Genomic DNA, 14139 nt, shown 5'->3' with positions numbered 1-14139 from the left:
GAATTGAGAAGCATGAAAACAAGGAAGGAAATGAGAATACACAGGGGACCTAAGAACGTGAAACAGATCTTCCTTCTACAGAAATATTTATGGTAGAACCTTGAGTTGCTCTTCACACACTGTGAAATACAGTTCCGCCCAGCAGGCCCATGTCCGTGACTGCACTGGTCTATTTCTGTAGGTATCTCTGCCCCAATTCTAGGCCACATCCCCTCACACACTTTGCTTAGCAGTCCTCACCAGGACCTTCCCACGCTGTGTTAATAAGACCCAAGACACACCTCTGCTGGAGCTGGTGTTTGAAGTTGGCTCCATTAACTTTCTGTTGCCCTTCCACTGACACTCAGCAGAAGGCAGGTAGGGACTTTCTGTAGGATCTCAAAAGGATCTTCCTCGTGGCCTTCTCTCACACAACATTACAGACGACGTGCTGCGCAGCCTGTATTCTGCTGCTGCCAAAGCAAAGCGCTCAGACGAGCAGTCAGACAAGCTTACCCTCCGTGCTAGAAGCCACAGCAATATATTGGCAGTCGTGGGCTTAGGACCAACGAGCGGCTTAGCCATGGCTTTTCCATTTGCGGCAGCCGCTCTCTAGCTGCTAGTGGCTTATATTCATCCCAGCTACTGCCCCTGCCTACGTGAACCCAGAGGAGACTTGAGCCGCAGGCCCCTCAGGGCAGGGGAGGCAGCCGAGGCGGGGAGGCATTAAGTGCCCCCAGCCTCGGCGCAGGACCCCAGTCTCGCGAAGGTGCAGGCAAGGGATGCCCGTGGCGCCCCCCCCAGGAAGGTTCCGTCCGGAGGGCTGCGGTGGGTTGAGTGGGCGGCACAGGGAGCGGGGGAAACCCTGTCGAGCAGGCGCCAGGGCAGAGCTTTCGGAGGATCGGGCGCAGGATGGCGGCAGCCTCTTGCTCCGGAGTCGGCCGGGCCGGCTCCGGGCGGAAGGAGTTTCGCTGGAGGACCGGGCCGGCGGCGCAGCTTTGCCTCCTCCGCGGGGCTGGAGCCTCCCATGGGCAGCGCCCCCAGCTCCTCCCTGCTCGGTAGCGCCGGTCCGAGTCCCTCCTCCCGTTTCCGCTGGCAGGAGCTGGAGCCGTGTCCTACCGTGCCTCTGCGGCTCCCCCACCACTCGGCCCCACCCGGCCCAGCCCAGCCCAGGGTCGCGCGGGTGAGACTTGGCGGCGCGGGGGCAGTGGAAATTTGCGGCCGCTCCCCGGCCGTGAGAGATGGCAGGAGCGGGGCGACGAGGGGCAGCCGGTGCCGGGGGGTACCGGTCTTAGGGAGCGGGGGCCGCCGGCCTGGCGGTTGGAGGCGCTGGGGCGCGGCGGGGTCCCTATGGGTGTTGGCTGGGTGGGGGAGCGGGAGAATCGTAGAGGTAAGGAGTGTGTGGTGAAAACAGTACCCCCTTCTCCCCCGCCATGGTCTGTATAATTTTTGCGGAAACAGGAAAGTTAGTTCAGAGGGACGAGACGATCCCAGTGGCGTATGCGTGCGCGGGTCCTGCTCCCCGCCGAAGAGTCCGCGGTGCCCATTCCTGACGGGAGCGGATGGCGTCGGCTGGGGATTTCTCCCGCCACCGGTGAAACGCCCGCAACAGCGTTGCTTGCAGGCGGGGGGGCCTCCTTTCTTCTCCTCTCGCACAATGCCGGAGGCTGCAGCAGCATGTGAGGGCGCAGAGCCGAGCCGAGCCTTGGTTGGGCGGGAGCGCGAAGAAGCCCCCGCGGGGGGCAGAGCACGCGTGGGACTCCAGGAGGGAAGCCCGGCTGGCAGGAGGGAAGCCGCGGTCCGGGGGGCGATGGAGGAGCAAGATCATAGGTGGCCGATAGGCTGACAGTTCTCCTCGGCTGCCGCCCGTGGAGGTGGTGCCAGTAGTCCCTGCATTCCCCCTTCTTATGCAAAACTTGATTCCAGCTTTGCCTTTTCCTGTTCAAGCTTTTGGAAGCTTTTCTTGCCAGATCTTGGATCTTGCTTGTCACTGTGCTTCTGGTGGGAGGTGGGAGCTCTGTGAACTGTGCCTTACTCAAAAAGGCCTTCCGTTCCAGAGATTTCAGATGGGCAGAGAGGAGCACCTGTAGTATGGGGATGCAGTGGTGGGGGAAAACATAGGCTACAAGGGTAAATAAAGCTGCCTTTCTTTACTTAGTCCTTTTATCAACTTTTTTTTTCTTCTTCCCCCCTATTCTTTTAGTCTGCTTGGTTTTGTGATTTGAAGCATAGGGCTAAGAATGGGGGCACCTGGTTTTCCTACCTGGCTGAATTGACTTTGGGGTAAGTCATCTGGGATTTGACTGGGAAAGAGTTGGACATTCTTCAGAATAGCCATGAAAGTCAAATCATGTGGCTCGTTTGTGCTGTTACTTCTAGATGGGTCTAAACTTTACTTGTGGATGCCAAAATTTAACCTATTACTGTAGCAAAGTAATAACAGGTGGCAGAGGTAGTTTTAATGGCTTGTTTGTTAAGTTGATGGATTAAGTCTATTTAAAGTCTATCTGAAGATATCTGATGAAGTTGATAGATGAAGGCTGGTCTCTCTTCAAGAAGGTACTCTTAGAGGTACAGGAGCAGGCTGTCCCCATGTGCTGGAAGGTGAGCGGGCAGGGAAGAAGGCCGCCCTGGCTGAATAGAGAGCTGCGGCTGGAACTTAGGAATAAAAAGAGAATTTATAACCTTTGGAAGTAGGGGCAGGCTACTCAAGAGGAATACAAGAATTCTGTGAGGTTATACAGGGAGAAAATTAGAAGGGCCAAAGCCCAACTAGACCTGAGCCTGGCCACCGCTGTGAAAGGCAACAAGAAGTGTTTCTATAAATATATTAGCAACAAGAGGAGGGCTAAGGAGAATCTCCATCCCCTGATGGATGCAGAGGGAAACATAGTGACAGAAGATGAGGGAAAGCCTTCTTTGCCTCAGTCTTTAAAAATCAGAACAGTTGTGCTCCAGGTACCCAGACCCCTAAACCAGAAGACAGGGATGGGGAGCAGAATGAATCCCCAAAAATCCAAGGGGAAATGGTTAGCGACCTGCTACACCACTTGGACACCCACAAGTCTATGAGGCCAGATGGGATACACCCAAGGTGCTGAGGGAGCTGGCAGAGGTGATCACTAAGCCGCTTTCCATTATCTATCAGCAATCATGGCTAGCTGGGGAGGTCCCAGTTGACTGGAAGTTGGCTAACGTGACGTGCATCTACAAGAAAGGCTGGAAGGAGGATCCGGGGAACTACAGACGTGTCAGTCTAACCTCGGTGACAGAGAAGGTCATGGAGCAGATGATCTTGAGTAACATCACACGGCACATACAAGAGAACCACATGATCAGGCCCAGTCAACATGAGTTCGTGAAAGGCAGGTCCTATTTGACCAACCTGATCTCCTTCTACAACAAGGTGACCCACCTAGTAGATGAGGGAAAGGCTGTGGATGTTGTCTACTTAGACTTCAGTAAGGCCTTTGAGACCGTATCCCACAGCATTCCCCTGGATAAGCTGGCAGCTCAGGGCCTGGATGGGTGTACTCTTCAATGGATAAAGAACTGGCTGGAGGGCCGGGCCCAAAGAGTTGTGAATGGAGCCAAATCCAGTTGGCGGCTTGTCATGAGTGGTGTGCCCCAGGGCTCAGTATCAGGGCCAGTTCTGTTTAATCTCTTTATCAATGATCTGGATGAGGGGATTGAGTGCACCCTTAGTAAGTTTGCAGATGACACCAAGTTGGGTGGGAGTGTTGATCTGCTGGAGGGTAGGAAGGCTCTGCAGAGGGATCTGGACCAGCTGGATCGTTGGGCTGAGGCCAGTTGTATGAGGCTTAACAAGGCCAAGTGCTGAGTCCTACACTTGGGTCACAACAGCCCCAGGCAGCACTACAGGCTTGGGGAAGAGTGGCTGGGAAGCTGCCTGGCAGAAAGGGACTTGGGGGTGTTGATTGACAGCCGGCTGAATATGAGCCAGCAGTGTGCCCAGGTGGCCAAAAAGGCCAACAGCATCCTGGCTTGCATCAGGAATAGTGTGGCCAGCAGGACTAGAGGGGTGATTGTGCCCCTGTACTCAGTGCTGGTGAGGCCCCACCTTGAATACTGTGTTCAGTTTTGGGCCCCTCATCATAAGAAAGACTTTGAGGTACTAGAGAGAGTGCAGAGGAGGGTGACGAAGCTGGTGAGAGGCGTGGAACGTGAGTCTTATGAGGAGCGGTTGAGGGAACTGGGGCTATTTAGCCTGGAGAAAAGGAGGCTGAGGGGAGACCTTATTGCTTTTCTCAGCTACCTGAAAGGAAGTTGTAGCATGGAGCACGTTGGTCTCTTCTCCCAAGTAGCAAGTGATAGGACAAGAGGAAATGGCCTCAAGTTGTGCCAGGGGAGGTTTAGTTGGATATTAGAAAAAAATTCTTAATGGAAAAGGTTGTCAGGCATTGGAACAGGCTGCCCAGGGAAGTGGTGGAGTCACCATCTCTGGAGGTGTTTAAAAGGTGTATAGATGAGGTTCTTAGGGACCTGGTTTAGTGCTAGAGTTATGTTAGGTTATGGTTGGACTTGATGATCCTGAGGGTCTCCTCCAACCGAAATGATTCTATGATTCTAAGTTCTTTATAGACAGAGTGTATAATGGCAAAGAATAATAGCCACTGAAGAAATGCATTGATTAATTATATCAGCATAGAATATGGGGCCATAGTTAGCACTCAATAATTTAGAAAATATCAAAAGAAAAATTATCGTTGTGATGTAGGCATGTGGTTGATAACACCAAGGAAAAAAACAGTCCTCATAGTTCTGTGCCCTTGGCTTCCATTTTGAAGGTTTTTTTTCTGAGCTCCAAGAATGGAAACTGATGGAGCTAATGTAGCTTCTGCCCTTCATATTTTTAGATCTGTGCTGTTCACATTGCAGCTCCTACAGGCAAGGCCTTTTCTGTAACAGGGCTGTAGAGCTTATGTCAAATTTGGTTTGGGGCATTCACACTTTCTTTAAAATGAATTCTCATGAATAAAGCCACATGAGAAGATCTTGGGGTCAGAATATAACTAATGCAGCATCATTTGCATTATTCAGATAAAGCCCTAAGGTTACAATGATCCTGTTCATCTCTCTTGAGGAGGGTAGAGGGTTAACTGGGAATGTCAGTGTTATCTTAGTTATTGTGGTTATTTTAACAGAAAATACCCATCAGAGACACATATACCACAGTCTTTGCTTTCCTTGCTATTTTAAGTTATGTTCTACCAAAACATGCCAAACCTTAGCCTGTCCATGAGGGTATTTTAACACGACCATGTATTTTTAGTGTTTAACCCTTCCCTCTCCAAATACACAAACTAAATCATTGTAATAAAAAAGTGAAATATGAGAACAGCACAAAATGAAATAGCAAAACAACACTTGAGACTGCAGCGCGTTTGTGGCACATGTGAAACAAGCAGTTTTGCACTAGAGAATCCAAGACTTTGCCTCAGTATTACTCTGTGAGAGCTGGTATGGAGTTGGTTGGGCCTTGATCAGAAGAGACTGCTTATTTTAGAAGCAAGATGTTAACATTCCTGTTGCACTTGGATTTGACAATTGAAAACCAATCTCAGTTTTTCACTTTTATCATGTTTCAGTATTGCAAGTGACTGATGCCTGAAAAAATGTCACTGCATTTATTGATGCATAAAAAGACAGGAGAATGCTTCAAAGAAGCTGGGCATGAGCCAGCAACGTGCTGTGGAAGCAAAGGTGGCTGACAACATGCAGGGCTATGTTAATAAGACTGTAGCCAGTATACAAACAGAAGTGATTGTCTCCCTGTACTTGGCATTCGTTAGAGAGTCTAGAATACTGCATCCAGTTTTCTGCCCTGAGAGACAAGAAAGGCATGGATAAATTGGAGCTAGTCCCATGGAAGGCCACTAGGACTGTTGGAGGCTGGAGCATGTCATGGAACAGCTGGCCCCTGGTTAACAGATGGGGAGCTGGGAGCCCAGTGTGGTAACCCAGCTGGCAAAGCATGTGCCCCACCAGCCAGGGCCCCATCCCATGGTACAGATTAAGGCAGCCAGTGCTAAACAAGAGTCTAGATCACCAGGCAGGTTTGTGATGCTAAGGCAAGTGCAAGATCAAGTTGAGATGTGAATCAGCAGATCAGGATCAGGCCTAATGATGGTAATTAGGGTCAGACACAGTCCAGTTATCACTGAGGTCTATAGTGACGTGGCAGCTCTGAGGTCAAGTAAGGAAATCACACCATGGATCAACGGAGTCCATGACCTTACGCAGACATGACTGGAGACAAGCACACCTACAACATTGTTTGGACAGGGACTGAAGGCCAAAGGCAGAGCTTAAATGGAGCCCCTGGGATCATGGGCAGAGAGTGGGGGTGGAGGCACCAGGTGAGGCTGATCAGGGCCTTTAAAGACCTTTCACTGCACTTGGGGCCTTCATACGGTATGAAGATCATATGCTGAGGAAACCGGGCTTGTTCAGCTTGGAGGACCTTCTAGTACGTAAGAGGCGGTTATCAAGAAGATGGAGCTAGGTTCGTCGCATTGGTACGTGGTGGTTGGATAAGAGACAACAAATATAACTGTATGTGGCTCAAACCTCTTGTTTCCAATGAAAATCTTTTTTGCTCTGAGGATGGTCAACTCCTTCATCTCTCCTGGTCTCCTAAAACTGATTTCCAGGGACTCTTTCTGCTGCTCCTTGTAGCCTCTCAGATGAAACTGAATGTCAGAGCTATGTTTCCTGGGGGAAAAAAAACATTAAGTCTGTCTCATGGGTCACTGCCTCTGGTTCAGCGATATACTTTCTTTGGTGTGTTTATAATGAGGCAGGACGTTGTTCTCCAGTGAAAGATGCTGGATGCTTTCCTCAATTGCACAGGTGTTTCTGGGAAAGTCATGTGTTTCTGTGAGTTGTCTTTTGCCACAGTTAAGCGCTGTGCTTCAGCTGTCTTTCAACCCCTGCCTCACTTTTCCTTCTCAGCCTGATTTTGAAAGCATTTCCTCTTCAGGCTCTATTAAACTGTTTCTTTTGATATTCCAAGCACTTGCATTAATTGCTGTCAAAAATAAACCTTGAAGGCTAGAGTTTGTAGAATAAGGCATGATCCTTGGGCAGAGCCCTGCTGCTTTTGCTGTGACTGCAAGCACAGTTAAACAGGAGGCATCTGACCTCCGTGCTTCATGTGGAAGAAGGAACAGATAGGAAATGTGGGATCCCCAGTAGGGCATGAACTGCATTTTGATGGAAGTACGAGGCTGTTAAAATGCCTGTTGAGGAGGGTTGAAAAAATCCTATTGCTGAAAAGCTTTTAAAATCAGGAATATTAAACATATAGGCATGTTCTGGGAATAGTTCCAAGGAGATGAGGCAGACTAAATCATAAACGTGTTCTCCAATAAGCCTTTAAAAAGACAAAGGTAGTAATTAAGCTTAGCATTTCTTTGCAGTGATGTGAATATGATGTGGTATTATGATAACACTGAAGTAATAACATCGGTTTAAAAGATTTGAAATTTGCATTAATCTTTGTTTCAAAAGGCATAACAGGAAAACTTTTCATATTTAAGTTGTTTTGAAAGCACTTTTTACTTTTACTGTCAGAGTTCTCTTTTCTAATGCAAACTGTCACGTTGTTTTAATGCCTGATATTTCCGAAGGCGGAAGTGACTAATAACTAGGGTGTTTATTTCCATAGTCCCTGTTACAAATGCAAAAAAGGAAACAAACTGCATTAATTAGTGAAAAGCCAATTCTATTTCTGAGGCCAAGTCACTGCATGTCTTTAGAATCAGCTGAACTCTGTGAACTGAGCTTTAGTTTCTACACTGATATTGTTAAAGTAGAGCTGTCTTTGCTGCAGAGAGTTAACTGATTTATAATTTCTTGGACTGCTCTGTGTATACTCACAACAAGGATATGACAGAGTATATAAACCTTATGCAGGCATAGGACCACAAGAACCATATTATCTGTATGTGGAAGGAGGCAGGGCTAGGCTGGAGATGGCGCTCGGGTGGAATAAGTGAAAATGCAGGAGTCTTGAGGAGGTGGTAGGCTAAGGGAGAGGAAGTCTGCGGCCCTTTTCTGGGTGGAAGGTCTGCAAAGGAAGGGTGAGGTGGTGCACTGAACAGAGAGCTGAAATGCCACAGCCAGCAGGTCTGAAGGAGACTTAGCTCAAAGTCTTGTGACTTGTCCTGGGGAACAGGGATCGGCTCAAATCCTAGAGAGCAGAAGGCTCTGTGAGTTTTCCTGCATTTAGTGTCCTTCAAGTTCGGTCCTAACTAAAGTCATTCAACCTGAAGGATTGAGGGAATCAGGGCTTGACGTTGAAAGAATCCTGGGATTAGGACATTGGTGGGAAGGAGTCATAGGAAAGAAAGTGTTGTGAGAAACCTGGACAAGTAGTAATTTCTGATTTATAGTTTTATATGTATTCAGGGGTTGCAGAGTAATCTATAGCCTCTAGGTAATCATTACTAATTTCCAAATGAATATGGGTGTAGAAGGGCAAAGCCTGAGAGACAACATTGCATACACCAGTGTTACTAACCCAAGTTCCTAGTCTTTTGCAGTTTGGTCTCCCCAAGTGCCTTGTGGCAGTATGCTGACAAATGCTTTTTATGGTGATTGCAGCCATACTCAAAACTCATGCTGAGCACAAGCAAGGAGACTTTCTATTTGGATTTGCTCACTTCTAAAGGTTGAATAATTCAAGAATGCTTTTGAAAATATATTTTCCTTTCTCTGTGTCTATTGCTGTCTTTTACTCCTAATTCTATGTACACTTCAGTGTAAGGTGGTTCTGCCCAGGGTGTTCAACTAGCTTTATTTTGAGCAGTTCTTCGGTTTCTCAAATATGTCATTATCCCCAAACCAACTTTGCATTGCATTTAATGTTGACTGTAACCTTATGTGAATGAAGATTGTTGCTTTACTTTGAAGAAAGTGCAGCTGAAGTTGTGAAGGGTTGAAAGCAATGTTCTAAGAACATCTAGCATGTTGTTGGTACTTGAGGACAGTATGCAGAGTATTGTTTATATGTGTTTATATCCAGGTGGACAAAATACCATCAGGGAAATGGGATAATGGCTCTGGCAAGAGAAGAGACATACTAACAAGCAGACGAGAGCATGTCTCCTTGTAAAATAAAAAACTAAATGGCTGGCTTAAAAGCCTGTAAATGAAACCTTCCGAATATAAATAAAGTGGTTCTCTTTCCTACAGCAGAATGTTTGGATCTCTCCAGTGCTTCTGCTCTGTCTCACAAAGTTTTGCCAAGTAACAGTGGCTCTGAGTGTTAAAAAGGCTCTTGCTGATTTATTTCCCAGAAGTGGAGAAAGTGGCAGGACAGGCAAGACTTGAATTTTGTAGCACCTGGGACACTATTGATAGCAGTAGAGGCAGCTATGAATAGCATATAAATATGAAAGAGACGAAGAGACTTCATTGTGAACAGGAGCTTTTTGAAATTGTTCTCTATTCCAAATATAGAAGGCAAAGTGAAAAGGACTGTGAAGTAGAGAAGGGGTCTTCTAGGAAGAACCAAGAGGAGGAAATGAGAACAAAGAGTCTTAAGTTCCCAAACCAATGTAAATCTATCTGCGTGGCTTTCCATTTTCCAAGTTCCATGTTGTCCCACCCTTTCTTGGTGGGATGGTCACCAGAAATATCTCACAAGAGTTATACAAGAAACTCTCCCCTTTCCGTTCTTTTTTTTCTTCAAATAATTTCTCAAGACATCTTTTTTTAAAGTGGTCAGTTTTCCCTGAAAAAAAGTCACCTTCATTAGGTTCTTTCTCTTTTTCGCTCTTAGGCTTTCCTTTTCTTACTCTACCAGTTGAATTTTCCTACTCTACAGGGACCCCCAAGCAATCTCTATGTCCTGCTCTGTTTCGTGAGAGCAAGAAGTCCTGTTTGTGTCTCATCATAGATTGTTTTTTCCAGCTCGATGGTCTCCATCTTTAACTCTTCCTTCACATTCTGTTCTCCATCAATTCCTCTTTGAAGAGCTGAGGAAGTTAATTGTATGGCAAGTGAACCACACATTCTGTTTTGCTGTATGTAGTTAGTTTCTTCCTCACTGGTTTTAGATTGAAACCACAACAGGGGAAGCAAAACGTCCAAGAAATTTAGATCTGCAGCTATATTTTTCTGAACTGCTTTTCGAAGAGCTTGAAAGAGAAATGTTGCTTCATGCAGGAATCTCCATGTTTCTTCCTGCTTTAGTAAATGGTGTTTAATTCCTCTGTTTTTTAAACTTGAAAGTCACTTCTCAAAATCTTCTTAAGGCACTTATCTTTTTTGAGCTGCTGAGGCATCCCTCTCCTTTACTCTTAAGAGGCAGTGAAAGGTTATATTCTTTGCTCAATGTTCCTCTGAAGTCATGAGAATAAGATAGCTATCAGGCTGTTTCTGCTTGGATCACTAGACAGTCCTGTTACTGTTTCAAAGATCTGAAAATGGTTAGAGATATAGGTTTTAATTTTGTTAATAAAAGACACTCATCCCATGCTTCAGGTACAAAGTATCCCCACAGCAAACTCAAATCTGTTGGTGACAGCTGAAGTTGATATTTACCTGGTGCTGATGGCCTTAGTCCAAGGCATCCGTTTACAAAAGCAAGCAGACTTTGCTTTCCCTTGGGACATAATTTCAAGAACTGAAAGACAAGTATGCTTTATTTTAGAGGACCGAGTGTGGTGATGTACCTAATGGTTATCAGGAGATAAGTGCCTTCCAGTCATGGAGTTTTCTAGAAGAGAAAAGATCTACATTTTTTTCTAGGTTTTGCTAGCTTTCATGTTATAGGACTTCTGGTTTGGAAGGCAACCTTGTCTCCTGACCTCCTCCTGCTATGAACAGTAGATTGGATGGATTGCCTAGTCACTGAGTACAGTTCCACATTCATGTAGACAACACGGTGAAAGATGTAAGTTTCTGAAGGGTTCGCAGGCTGTCTGTCCTTTGCATCGTCATTTGTAACAAAAGCCTTGTACCAGCCTGATCCCTCTAGTGAACCTTGGAGCACATGAACTGAGCTCTTCAGTTGCATCTGCCTGTGAATTTTTGTCTCGCCACTTCTGGTCTGATTCTTGTTTCTTTGAGTTTGTTACCAACACTACCTCAGTCAACAGCAAGACCTCTTTCCTCTAACAGTTTCCTTGCAGGTATTTGGTTTTCCTCTGTTAATTTTACTGTATAGACTCGGCTTACGTCACGCCAAGCAGCGTGCCTGTGATGTGGCAGCGACCACTACCTGGCACTGGACTATATTACTTGAAGGACTCTTCTCAGACCATTTCTGCCTTTGCCACAGGTCATGCTGTGTTCGTAACAGGCTTACATCAGTGGTGAAGGAAGTTAATCTTTAAATGTAGTTGACAGGATACTGTGTGTGGCATCAGTTTGACTAACTAGCCAATAACTATGCAGTGGAACTATAGGAAACTTCGATTATTTAATGACTGAAATTTAAAAAATATTTCTAGGTTTTGCTAAGCCACATTTGACTTCAATACGATTAATTCACTTACTGAAATAAAGTTGTCTCTTGTGTCTCTAGGGAGCTGGGTTGGTTGGTTGGTTGCCTGCATGTGCTTGACATAGAGCCTGACATCGGAGATGAGCCTAGTGTTTGTGTAGTATTAGTTCACGTTATGCAATATGTATAGAACTGATGTGTATGATATGTTGCGGTGTCCATGTGCTCCAGCAGGTATAGTAAATAGACAGTGTAAACTGTGAAATCAACAAGACCTTCTCTTGGCAACAAATGCAATTGTTAATTTGAGGTACATTGATTCTTAAACTTCAATGTGAAAGGACTGAAGGTGAAGGCAACTCATTAGCTCCATGTTTACTGTTCTGAAAGGGGCAGTATTTAGTTTTGAAAACACCATTCTTGAAATCAGGTTTTCTTATCCACTGTTAAAAAATGCTTTATACTGAAAATCTGAAAACATTTAGAAATTAGTTATTTTCTCATAGATATACTTGAGTACTTTATGTGACTTCTAGAGTCTGGAAACAGTGTTTCAGAATTTTACATGATACAGTGAGGCAAGCTGAGGGAAAACATTCATTTAAAAACCAGCAATGACAATGGAATAATGGAAACATTTCTGTTGACCAAGTTTGGTGGATAGTCACATTTATTTTTAATAATCAGCCTGCACTTTTTGTATGCAGCTGTAATGATTGTTATGGGGTATTAAACATTGGAGGTCCTACTCTTCTATATCTCTCCTCCATGTGTCTGGAGAAAGTCCTAATCTCACTCTTGTCAGTTTGTTATTTTTGCAGGACAGGGTGGTGCTGTTACAGCCTTGAAAGTACCAGTATGAATTGGAGAAAGTGGGGTGCTTTATGTTGTTTGGTTTTGTGTGATTTTTCACTCCAGCAGTGGGCTGTTGTACTAGAAGCAAAGATGAGACCAGTCAGAAATTGGGACTGGTGCAAGAGAGTTCAGCAGGAAAGGTCTTGCTTAACTTCTGTTCTTGCTGTTCTTGCTCATCAGGTGTCTTGGTGATGACAGGGAACCTACATGCAAAGGGGAAGAGGCACTGTGTTTTTCTGACTAATATTTCTGTTTTAATTGACACACAAATTTTGCATTTTTCCTTAATCTCTGTTTTCCCTTTGGTTTCTATGAGTCTGTTTTAATATTTTGCCTATTGTCATTATTTACATTGATTTCATCTGTACTCGAATTTATTATGCCGTAGAGAACAGCGTTTAGACTTAACTTCCTTTGTTCAGCAGCAGGTGGGATTTGAAAATAACTTTCCTGGCTTTTTCCACCCCCAATGCTTCCTTTCTGTCTTCCTGAGGTAATTGTGTTTGTGATGGGAGATGAGTCCAAAAGGCAACAAAGTTCACTTTGGTCTTCATCCTTCTAGGTTTGGTCTCTGACTTTTCCATTGGCATAGATCCAATTACCTCTAGTAAGTAAGATCTCTGAAGGATACTTGGAGTCAGTCAATCTGATCTTTAATGCTGCTTGCATTGACATTAAGGGGAGACAAGCTGGGCCAACGCTGAGACCTTATGAAACCTTCTTGTCATCTGTTATTTTCTTGCCACAAATGCTGATAGTCCAGAGTAATGTGATTGTTATTGGGGTTGTCTCCAAGTGCTGCTATAGGTACCAAATGAAATGTAGCAGAGGAGGACATTCTCTTCATTATATGCAAATATTCTTCCTCTGTTTTCTTAACTGTCTCTGAGATTTGAAGGGAAAGGAAACAGGGAAGAACCGAATAGGGTTCCTACACTTACATTAGTCCCTACGTATTTTGTCCTTTTGTGCAAGCATAGTTTTATAAACAAGCTTTGAAAAATAGACTCATCTTGGAGAGACCCACTGTTACCCTCACATTTGGTGTCTTAGTGCAGCTGTAGGCCTGTTGCTTTGTGCTTTTATACTCCCTCTGTTCTTCACGGATTTAGCCTTGGATAAGAAGTGGGTGGAAAATGTGGCATTTCCTGCCTTTCATTGTGTTTCTGACATAGGAGAGGAAGCAACTTCTGGCCCTTCAAAGAAAGGAGAGGTGAGAGCTACCTTTCTGTGAAAGGCTGAAAGAAGTAGATTGGTAGGTCCTAGGAGAGAGATAATAGTCCACTCATGCACTTGACTTGCCAAGGACTGTTGCACACTTCTGTGCTGCTTGTGTAAAACTTGTAAAGACAACTGCATGCAGAGAACATCTACTGTTGTATATTTTGGGATGAGTGATGAGAGATTATCGTCTGTGAAGGAAAAAAAAATCTCCCTGCAATTGGGCAAGGCAAACAACATGTTAGGTGAGTCTAAGAAAAAGAAATGTTGACGTTTTCTCTTATTCTTGTGTAAATCATCATTACAGGTGGTGCCACACAATGACTTAGTCTTGGGGATATGGCAAAGATTCATTGACCTTGCGATACTGTTTATATAAGGGAGAACTGGGAAATATTCAAAGTGGGATTTTTCAGTGCCAAGGCAATAGTTCTGTTGTCTAACTGCTGCGGAAAATGTCACTTGTAGGACCTGTACGTTTCTGAGAGAAAAAATTAGTAATAAGATGTATTAAAAGGAGGTATACAACTAGCTTAAAACCTGTACATTTGCTATTGAGCATAAACAGGTTCTGGATATTTCTGTTGCAGGAAAAAGAATAAAGAGAT

At 45.1% G+C, this 14139-nt stretch overlaps 1 protein-coding gene across 2 annotated transcripts in view; it reads left to right on the top strand.

Annotated features, from left to right (window-relative positions):
- Positions 1 to 1081: 1081 nt before the first annotated feature.
- The window catches only part of TSPAN9 (tetraspanin 9), a 166719-nt gene continuing 153661 nt past the window's right edge, over positions 1082 to 14139 (top strand). The window contains exon 1 of one of the 2 annotated variants that reach the window (XM_065641053.1): positions 1082 to 1162. The gene's annotated coding sequence lies outside the window, so the exon portion shown is untranslated. The remainder of the gene's footprint in view (positions 1163 to 14139) is intronic. The other variant, XM_065641062.1, reaches the window with a different exon arrangement.

The sequence above is a fragment of the Caloenas nicobarica genome, chromosome 1, assembly GCF_036013445.1.
Source record: "Caloenas nicobarica isolate bCalNic1 chromosome 1, bCalNic1.hap1, whole genome shotgun sequence".
In the NCBI taxonomy this organism is placed as follows: domain Eukaryota; kingdom Metazoa; phylum Chordata; class Aves; order Columbiformes; family Columbidae; genus Caloenas; species Caloenas nicobarica.
The sequence above is the reverse complement of the archived record's forward strand: the minus strand, read 5'-3'. Positions and strand labels throughout refer to the sequence as shown.